This window comes from Taeniopygia guttata, chromosome 8 (assembly GCF_048771995.1).
Source record: "Taeniopygia guttata chromosome 8, bTaeGut7.mat, whole genome shotgun sequence".
NCBI lineage: Eukaryota > Metazoa > Chordata > Aves > Passeriformes > Estrildidae > Taeniopygia > Taeniopygia guttata.
In genome coordinates, this window is record NC_133033.1 from 32,637,342 (window position 1) to 32,647,038 (window position 9,697).

Sequence of the window (9,697 nt, forward strand, 5' to 3'; positions counted from 1 at the left end):
TTAGTAATGCAGGTTGCAGCTGGGCTCCAGATTTTATTAGGAGATTGACATAACATGCTTGGTACTGTTAAGTTGTCCTGCAGCATTTTGACATTAGTCCTAACTTCCTTTCAGATGCAGACAGTACAAATTGGTGGCAAAGGGCACCAGTCCTGGATGAGGAACTTCCCATGAGCTGGTCAGTCATTGTTTGCATTTACAGGGGAAGCAGCCTAAGTGGTGACTCTGTTACAGTGGTGTTCTTTGCCTTTATTTTTAGGAGGTCCAGGCAGATAGCAGCAGTGAAGGCCCAGTGTGCCAGGTGAGCAGTGGAGAGAAGCAGTTGTTCTTGCTCAGGTTTCAGTTTTTGGTGCAACTGTAAGCATCCATTCTTGTTTTTGTGCTTTAGGGAATCCACTGGGAGTTTGCATATCCCCTGTCACCAGCTGGCTGATGGACTGGGTTTGTTGTGCTTGTGAGTCCTCTGGAAGTATTACAGGACCCTGTGATGAAGCCTACTGATTTTACATTTCAAGGTCCCATCGTGGTAACCCAGAACAGTGGCCAAGGAGTTGTGGTGAGTCAGGGAGGTAGGGAGGAGGAGTGAGAGTCCACTCAAGTTTCAGCAATGCCATGTCACCCTTTCTCCACTTAATCTAGGTGTACCCTGAGATGATGCTGTCGGCCTCCAAGCACGCCTGCGGTGTGTGGCCCGACCATTCTGAGGAGAATGGTGAGTAGCAGAATTGTCAGGTTTTGGCCATTGTGCTGTTACGGTTGTGCACTGATGTTTGGTTTTCTTTGTCTTGGCAGACCAAGAGAGAACAGCCTGGTGACAACTGGAGTTTCCCAGACAGGCAGGAGGCCTCGTTCTGCACCCGATGGAGATTTGGATCCCCAGATATGTGCAAGATAAGTCAAGGGCTACAACCCACAGAGGGCATGGAAGCGAGGTGCCAGGTTGGGACTCCCCGGGAGGGGTTTTTGAGTTAGTTTTGGAGATGAGGATGTCCTAGAAGCGTCTCCTTAGGCCAGCTAAAGGAAAAGTGTCTGTTTTGATCACAGTGCTGAGATGCACAGGGCAGAGCAGTTCTGGTGTGTGTTCTGTCACTTGTCTCTGGTGCACTCTGTGTTCTTTGGGTCTCTCAGTCCTTTCTTCTCATCAAAAGCTCTCCCTCCCTGTTCTGTCTCCTGGTTTGTCATGTCCTGTCCTGTGTCACGGGTGTCTGCACATATTTGTACCGGAGCTGCTCTGCCCTGCTGTGTAGCCTGTAATAGCACAAGTCCTGGGGACTTGAAATTAGTAATGCTGGGTGTAGTTGCGCTCTAGATTGTTTTAGGAGCTTGACATACCATGTTTGGTGCTGTTAAGTTGTCCTGCAGCCGTATGACACTAGTCCTAACTTCTTTTCAGATGCAGACAGTTCAAATCAGTGGCGGAGGGCCTCAACCCTGGGGCGGTTGTTGCCATGAGCAGGTCATTGTTTGTATTTGCAGGCAGAGCTGAAATGGTGACTGTGTTACAGCAGTGTTCTTTGCCTTTAATTTTAGGAGGTCCAGGCAGATAGCAGCAGTCAAGGCCAAGTGTCCAAGGTGAGCAGTGGACAGAAGCAGTTGGTTTTACTTGGCTTTCAGTTTTTGGTGCACCTGTAAGCATCCATCCTCATTTTTGTGCTTTAGGGAATCGGCTCGGAGTACGCATACCTCTGTCACCAACTGGCTGATGGACCAGGTTTCATGCACTTGTGATCTCGCTGGAAGTATTACAGGACCCTGTGACGGAGCCTTCCGATTTTGCATTTCAAGGTCTCATCTGGGTAGTCCCGAGGAATGGCCGAGGAATTGCAGTGAGTTGGGGCGGTAGGGAGGGGGAGTGAGAGTCCACTTGAGTTTCAGCAATGCCATGTCGCCTTGTCTCCATTTAACCTAGGTGTACCCTGCAATGATGGCATCAGAATCCAAGCAGACCCGAAGCGTGCAGGTCAAGAACCAGGGCATTCTGAGGAGAATGGTGAGTAGCAGAGCTATCATGTTTTGTCCGATGTGCTGTTCAGACTGTGCACTTATGTTTGGTTTTCTTCCTGTTGGCAGACCAAGAGGTGACAGCTGGAACTTACCAGACCGGCAGACGGCCTTGTTCTGCAGCCAACAGGGATTTGCATCCCCAGAATGCATGCAAGATAAGTCGAGGGTTACGACCCACAGAGGGGATGGAAGCGGGGTGGTGGGTTGGGACTTTCTAGAAGGGGTTTTTGTGTCTGTTTTAGCGATGGGGATGTCCAAGAAGCGTCTCCTATAGTCCACCTAAAGGGAAAGTGTTTCTTTTGATCTCAGTGCTGAGGTGCACAGGGCAGAGCAGTTCTGGTGTGTGTCCTGTCACTTGTGTCTGGTGCACTCTTGGTTGTTTGGGTCTCTTGGTCTTTGCAGACCTTCTTCTTGTGCAAACCTCTCTCTCCCTCTCCTGTCCTGTCGTTTGTCACGTCCTGTCCTGCATCACGGGTGCCTGCACGTATTTCTCCCAGAGCTGCTCTGCCCTGCTTTACAGCCTGCTGTAATTGCACCAGTCCTAGAGATTTGCAGTTTTGCGTGGGGCATGTAGTTGCATTCAAGATAGTATTCCTTAATTTAGACTAGATGTTTTGACTTGTTAAGTTATTAACAGGTTATTAACAAACAGCTGTTTGAGTTTTCTCCCAACTTTCTTTCAGATGCAGATGGATTAACTCTGTGGCAGTGTGCCCTGCTGTGCTCAGGGGGTTTCCCTGAGAAGGTCAGTCATTGTTTGTGTTGGTAGGGGAAGCCTACCTGGTGACTGTGTTACAGCGCTTGTCTTTGTCTTTAATTTTAGGAATTCCAGGCAGCTAGGAGCAGTCAAGGCCCAGTGTGCCAGGTGAGCAGTGAACAGAAGCTGTTGTTCTGGCTCTTGTCTCAATTTCTGGTGCAATTCTAAGCATCCAATCTTGGTTAATTTGTTTTATTGTAGGCACTCATCTTGCAAGATGCCTCTGGTCCAGATATCCGAGGCCAGGTGGGTGCAATTGTCAGGTCCGCGTGGGTGTACTTTTTGGTTCAGGGGGATGGTGTTTTCACAGTATCTCAGTGTGGGTTTTTTAGCTTTGTTTTTTTGCAGGTGCTGTCACTGCCCTAGGCATGTGAAGGAACAGAGGCGAGCTGGTGAGTTGGCATTTAGGCACGGTGACTCATAGGTGTCCATTATGCAGCAGCATGTTAAGCGTGTACCTTTTCATTTTGCAGGTATCCTCCAGGCAGCCTGTGGAGTCAAGATTTCAGGTGAGCCGGAGCAGCGGTGTGTAAGAGTTCCGGGGATTCCTCTTTTGGTGGGCACTAGTTCAATTTTCTGTTTTATCTTAGGTACTGTGAAGAGGCACGTAGCTGAAGTTTGGAAACGGCAGCACTGAAGCGGACGTAGAGACCGTGTCGCCGCCCGCATCCGACTGACATTGGATTCCATCCGGTCGTCTCGCAAAAGCTAAGTGCTGGGGCCAGTAGGTGGGAGAAGGGGCAAAACTTTTACTATCACAGGAGACAATTTGGTTTTAGCTTAGAGGAGAGGCCCATAGCGGGACGGGTCCCTCGGAAGCAAAGGGAGAGGGTTTTTCCTCAGCCTCACCAGGGTCTTTGCCAGGCAGGGCAGTTCCGATCGGTCTCCGGGTTCTCGCGAGGCTCGCGGCGGCGGCCTTCTTCGACTCTCGACGTCATCGTGGATCTTTTCACTCGCGGAGCCCGCCTTCACGTCCGGAACTGGCGCCACGGTCACCCCATAGTCATCGCTTCCTTCTCTAGGCCTACTGATCTTCTTAGGCTTCCTCTTAAGTGCTTTGGCACTAACATCTTGAGAGGAGTTACATTTCATCATCATGTGCTAGTGCCGTAGGGCTTTCTTTCCTTTGGCATCATCAGCCCACGGCTCATCTTGGGCTAGGAATCTCGGGTCCATAAGGTGAAACTGCCAGGCAGTTTGCACTTCTGTCTGTGTCACGTCGTCTGCGTCATAGGTCTTTGCCGCATTGCCGTGCTTTAGCGGCCTCATTCTGCGCCGTATCGGCCATAGTTTTCTCACGTACCTTCCCGGATATCACTTATTCCGGCATCTTTACATATTTACTTTCTGGGACGAGAAGATGTACACAAGATGTTCTCATCCATCGTCCTTGTCACATTTGGTAGCCATTCTCTGGGACTTCTATATGGAATGTATTAGATCCTCATCATGTGACCACAGTAGTTCTGTAGGTTCTGCTTTTTGAAAGGATATAGGGTTCAAAAATTAATCTTCTGGAGATTTATGTCAAGTCCTCAGTTATATTGTATCTCTGTCGGCTTATATTGTATGTGCTTATGTTGCGCCTGCCTATCTCGGCTTACATTGTATGTGCTTATGTTGCGCCTGCCTATGTCATCTTATATTGTATGTGATTATGTTGCGCCTGCCTATGTCATCTTGTATTGTATGTGCTTATGTTGCGCCTGCCTATGTCATCTTATATTGTATGTGATTATGTTGCGCCTGCCTATGTCATCTTGTATTGTATGTGCTTATGTTGCGCCTCCCTCTGTTGGCTTATATTGTATGTGCTTATGTTGCGCCTGCCTATGTCGGCTTATATTGTATGTGCTTATGTTGCGCCTGCCTATGTCGCCTTATATTGTATGTGCTTATGTTGTATGTACCTCTATTGGCTTATGTTGTGAGTACTCATATTGTATGTACCTACATTGGCTTATGTTGTGTGCGCCTCTGTTGTGCAATTACGATCGGAGCTGCCCTGCTCGGGCACACAGTCAGGCTTAGGTAGAGCAGTTGTAAAACTTTGCAGTTCATCTGTCTTCTGTGGGGTTTCGGGTACAACACTGATGGGCCCAGAGTGGGTATAGCTCCTGGCTGTCAGATAGTCAGTCATTGACCGCCTCCATTGTCTTGCAGGTTCCCGGGTCCCTACAGAATTTCCTGGAATCTACCAATTGACATCGAGGAGCCGCGGTCATAAGATGCGTCGAAGCATATCTTTCGGCGTAGTGTTTCACGTAAGGGTGGCATTCACCGTGTCAGTAGAAGAGAGTGTGATTGTCTGTGTCTGTCTGTGAGAGTTTGCGTGAGCTTGCATCTGCAGGCGTGTCTGTGTGTGTGTGTTGAGTGGTTCTAACCTTGTGTGTATGGCCTTTGCCTTTCAGGTTTTTCAACTCATTTTTAAACTTAGAATAAAAAATCCCCAGCCGGGGGGTTTTTTTTTTTCCCCCCGGCTGGGTTTTTTTTTTCCTCGGTCCCGGCCGGTCAGCGAGGCGACATTCATCGCCAAAGTTAGGGCGCAGACCGTCCCGGGACCGGGGTTTTCGTCAGGCAGGATGATTTTTTTGGGAGTCTCACGGGAACCACGTTCCCGAGGAGCGTCGCGAGTGCGTGTCGTCTGCCAGGTCTTAGCCGAGCGGTTGAGATGAGAGCGAGGGTGGGTTTGTGTGTAAGCTGAAGGAGGGCTGTGTGTGTGTTTGTGTGTTGAGTGGTTCTAACCTTGTGTGTATGGCCTTTGCCTTTCAGGTTTTTCAACTCATTTTTAAACTTAGAATAAAAAATCCCCAGCCGGGGGGTTTTTTTTTTTTCCCCCCGGCTGGGTTTTTTTTTTCCTCGGTCCCGGCCGGTCAGCGAGGCGACGTTCATCGCCAAAGTTAGGGCGCAGACCGTCCCGGGACCGGGGTTTTCGTCAGGCAGGATGATTTTTTTGGGAGTCTCCCGGGAACCACGTTCCCGAGGAGCGTCACGAGTGCGTGTCGTCTGCCAGGTCTTAGCCGAGCGGTTGAGATGAGAGCGAGGGTGGGTTTGTGTGTAAGCTGAAGGAGGGCTGTGTGTGTGTGTGTGTGTTGAGTGGTTCTAACCTTGTGTGTATGGCCTTTGCCTTTCAGGTTTTTCAACTCATTTTTAAACTTAGAATAAAAAATCCCCAGCCGGGGGGGTTTTTTTTTTTCCCCCCGGCTGGGTTTTTTTTTTCCTCGGTCCCGGCCGGTCAGCGAGGCGACGTTCATCGCCAAAGTTAGGGCGCGGACCGTCCCGGGACCGGGGTTTTCGTCAGGCAGGAGGATTTTTCGGTAGTCTCCCGGGAACCACGTTCCCGAGGAGCGTTGCGAGTGCGTGTCGTCTGCCAGGTCTTAGCCGAGCGGTTGAGATGAGAGCGAGGGTGGGTTTGTGTGTAAGCTGAAGGAGGGCTGTGTGTGTGTTTGTGTGTTGAGTGGTTCTAACCTTGTGTGTATGGCCTTTGCCTTTCAGGTTTTTCAACTCATTTTTAAACTTAGAATAAAAAATCCCCAGCCGGGGGTTTTTTTTTTTTCCCCCCGGCTGGGTTTTTTTTTCCTCGGTCCCGGTCGGTCAGCGAGGCGACGTTCATCGCCAAAGTTAGGGCGCGGACCGTCCTGGGACCGGGGTTTTTGTCAGGCAGGAGGATTTTTCGGGAGTCTCCCGGGAACCACGTTCCCGAGGAGGGACGATGACTCGGGTATCACAAAGCAGTTCCTGTGAGTGTGAAGGTGAGTTTGTGTGTAACCTGAAGGGGGCGTGCAAGTTGCATGAGCGTTGCGAGCCGTTTTTGTTCCGGGTGCGTGTAACAGTAAAAGCGTAACGGACTTTTCCGCGGCAGAGACACGGTTATATTGCGTCATTATGTATTTGGCTTGTAGTACATTGTATTGTTCTGTGTTTGAAGTTGTTCATGTCTTTTGATGTATTCTGCTGTATGTAAATTAGACTTGTACTTGTGTGCTTAGTTATGATGTATTGTTAGTTGTATTTGTGTCTGTACTAACATTTGTATACATTGTTTCCCTGTAATTGAAATTAAAAATTAAATTAATAAAGATGAATCAGCCCTAATAATGATACCCCTTACCCCTCTGCCCCGCCCTCCATTTGTCTCCTGTCTTTATTTGGTGTGGTTGTGTCATATCATTTTCACCCTATTTCTCCCTTTGCCTCTTACTTTCCTCTTCAGTCTATTCTTCACTTTTTACTTCCACATCTAACTGTTTCTCTTTGTCTCTGGCTCTGTTTTCCTTTGTTCCTGTTTCTAACACCATCTCTGCATTTCTCTAATCCTATTTCCCTCTAACCTTGTCTTTTTCTCCCATTCTTCTATGTGTATTTCCTTATGTCCATTTATCTGTCTCTTTCAATATAGCTTTCACTGTGTTTTCTTCTTTTTTTTCTTCTTTAAGTTTGTCAGCCTTTGTCTTTGTAACCCTTGCTATCATTTCCCTTGTTTCTAACTTTCACCCTTCTTCCTGTTTTGTCCAACTTTAACTATTTTGTCTTTTTAAGTCTCTTTCTATTTTTCTCTCTTGAACCCTATCTTTCATTCTGTCTCTCTATTTCTTTTTTTCCTGTAGGCTTTTACCTCTATGTCTTCTTTGTCATGTCTCTCCATTTCCTTTTCTCTTTCACTTCAAGTGTTTCCTTTTCTCTTTGTCTTTCACTCTGTTTTTCTCCTTACTCCCCTTTCCTTCTCCCTTTGTCCTTCTTTGTCTTTCCAATCTAACTTCTTTGGTTTCTCTTTCTAAGTCTTCTTTTTCTCACTGTGTTTTCTTCTTTTTACTCTTCTGTTATTTGTCTCTCTCTTTCTTCCCACTCTCTCCTCTTTTTCTTCTTCTCACTTTGTTTTCTTCTACTTACTCTCTCCTCTTCTTTTGCTTCTTCTTCTCCCTGTCTCCTCTTGTTCTTGTTCTTCTCCCTCTCTCCTCTTGTTCTTCTCTCCTCTTCTCCCTGTCTCCTCTTCTTTTGTCTCTTGTTCTTCTTCTTTTCCTCTCTCCTCTTCTTCTTCTTTGTCCTCTCTTCTTCTTTTCCTCTCTCCTCATCTTCTTCTTCTCCCTCTCTCCTCCTCTCTCTTCCTCTCTTTTTTTCTCTTCCTTTCTACTTTTCTATTCTAAAAGCAGCAGTAGAAAATCCATGCTCCCAGGGAGTAAATAAAAAAAAAAAAAACTTTTAAAAAGAAAACTATTTACTCCCTGGGAGCATCAAATTTTCTACTGCTGCACCGGACATATATTTTTTCTTCTTTTTTATATATCAATATAGGGGGTCTAGGGGAGGGGTCTACTAGGTAGTCCCACCCCCTCACATCACCCTGACACCTGCCCACACACCACCCCCTCCTCTGACCCCTCCCCTAACCCAGTCCCCACCCCCTGACCCCTTACCCAGCCCCTCCCCTAACCCCGCCGCCTGGCCCCTCCCCTAACCCTAGCCCCTCCCCCAACCCTAACCCCGCCCCCTGGCCCCTCCCCAACCCTAACCCCGGCCCCTCCCCCTCCCGAGGCCCCGCCCCCCGGCCACTCCCCCTCCCCAGACCCCGCCCCCCGGCCACTCCCCCTCCCCGAGGCCCCACCCCTAGTTAGGATTAACTGGTTAGGGTTAGCTGCTTAGCTGGTTAGGGTTAGCGGGTTAGGGTTAGCTGGTTAGGGTTAGCGGGTTAGCTGGGTTAGCTGGGTTAGCTGGGTTAGCAGGGTTGGGGTTGGGGGTTTGGGGTTGGGGGTTAGGGGTTGGGGTTAGGGGTTAGGGGTTAGGGGTGGGGTTAGGGGTTGGGGTTAGGGTTAGGGGTTAGGGGTTAGGGTTAGGGGTTGGGGTTAGGGTTAGGGGTTAGGGGTTAGGGGTTAGGGGTTAGGGTTAGGGGTTAGGGGTTAGGGGTTAGGGGTTAGGGGTTAGGGGTTAGGGGTTAGGGGTTAGGGGTTAGGGGTTAGGGGTTAGGGGTTAGGGGTTAGGGTTAGGGTTAGGGTTAGGGTTAGGGTTAGGGTTAGGGTTAGGGTTAGGGTTAGGGTTAGGGTTAGGGTTAGGGTTAGGGTTAGGGTTAGGGTTAGGGTTAGGGTTAGGGTTAGGGTTAGGGTTAGGGTTAGGGTTAGGGTTAGGGTTAGGGTTAGGGTTAGGGTTAGGGTTAGGGTTAGGGTTAGGGTTAGGGTTAGGGTTAGGGTTAGGGTTAGGGTTAGGGTTAGGGTTAGGGTTAGGGTTAGGGTTAGGGTTAGGGTTAGGGTTAGGGTTAGGGTTAGGGTTAGGGTTAGGGTTAGGGTTAGGGTTAGGGTTAGGGTTAGGGTTAGGGTTAGGGTTAGGGTTAGGGTTAGGGTTAGGGTTAGGGTTAGGGTTAGGGTTAGGGTTAGGGTTAGGGTTAGGGTTAGGGTTAGGGTTAGGGTTAGGGTTAGGGTTAGGGTTAGGGTTAGGGTTAGGGTTAGGGTTAGGGTTAGGGTTAGGGTTAGGGTTAGGGTTAGGGTTAGGGTTAGGGTTAGGGTTAGGGTTAGGGTTAGGGTTAGGGTTAGGGTTAGGGTTAGGGTTAGGGTTAGGGTTAGGGTTAGGGTTAGGGTTAGGGTTAGGGTTAGGGTTAGGGTTAGGGTTAGGGTTAGGGTTAGGGTTAGGGTTAGGGTTAGGGTTAGGGTTAGGGTTAGGGTTAGGGTTAGGGTTAGGGTTAGGGTTAGGGTTAGGGTTAGGGTTAGGGTTAGGGTTAGGGTTAGGGTTAGGGTTAGGGTTAGGGTTAGGGTTAGGGTTAGGGTTAGGGTTAGGGTTAGGGTTAGGGTTAGGGTTAGGGTTAGGGTTAGGGTTAGGGTTAGGGTTAGGGTTAGGGTTAGGGTTAGGGTTAGGGTTAGGGTTAGGGTTAGGGTTAGGGTTAGGGTTAGGGTTAGGGTTAGGGTTAGGGTTAGGGTTAGGGTTAGGGTTAGGGTTAGGGTTAGGGTTAGG

At 48.9% G+C, this 9,697-nt stretch overlaps 1 long non-coding RNA gene across 1 annotated transcript; it reads left to right on the plus strand.

The window, feature by feature from the left end:
* Positions 1 to 2,252: 2,252 nt before the first annotated feature.
* LOC140684656 (uncharacterized) lies at positions 2,253 to 3,395 on the plus strand. The gene is made up of 6 exons (XR_012057243.1): positions 2,253 to 2,749; positions 2,828 to 2,869; positions 2,963 to 3,007; positions 3,110 to 3,153; positions 3,235 to 3,270; positions 3,352 to 3,395. It is a non-coding gene; the product is annotated as an uncharacterized lncRNA (long non-coding RNA).
* The last annotated feature ends 6,302 nt before the right edge of the window (positions 3,396 to 9,697 follow it).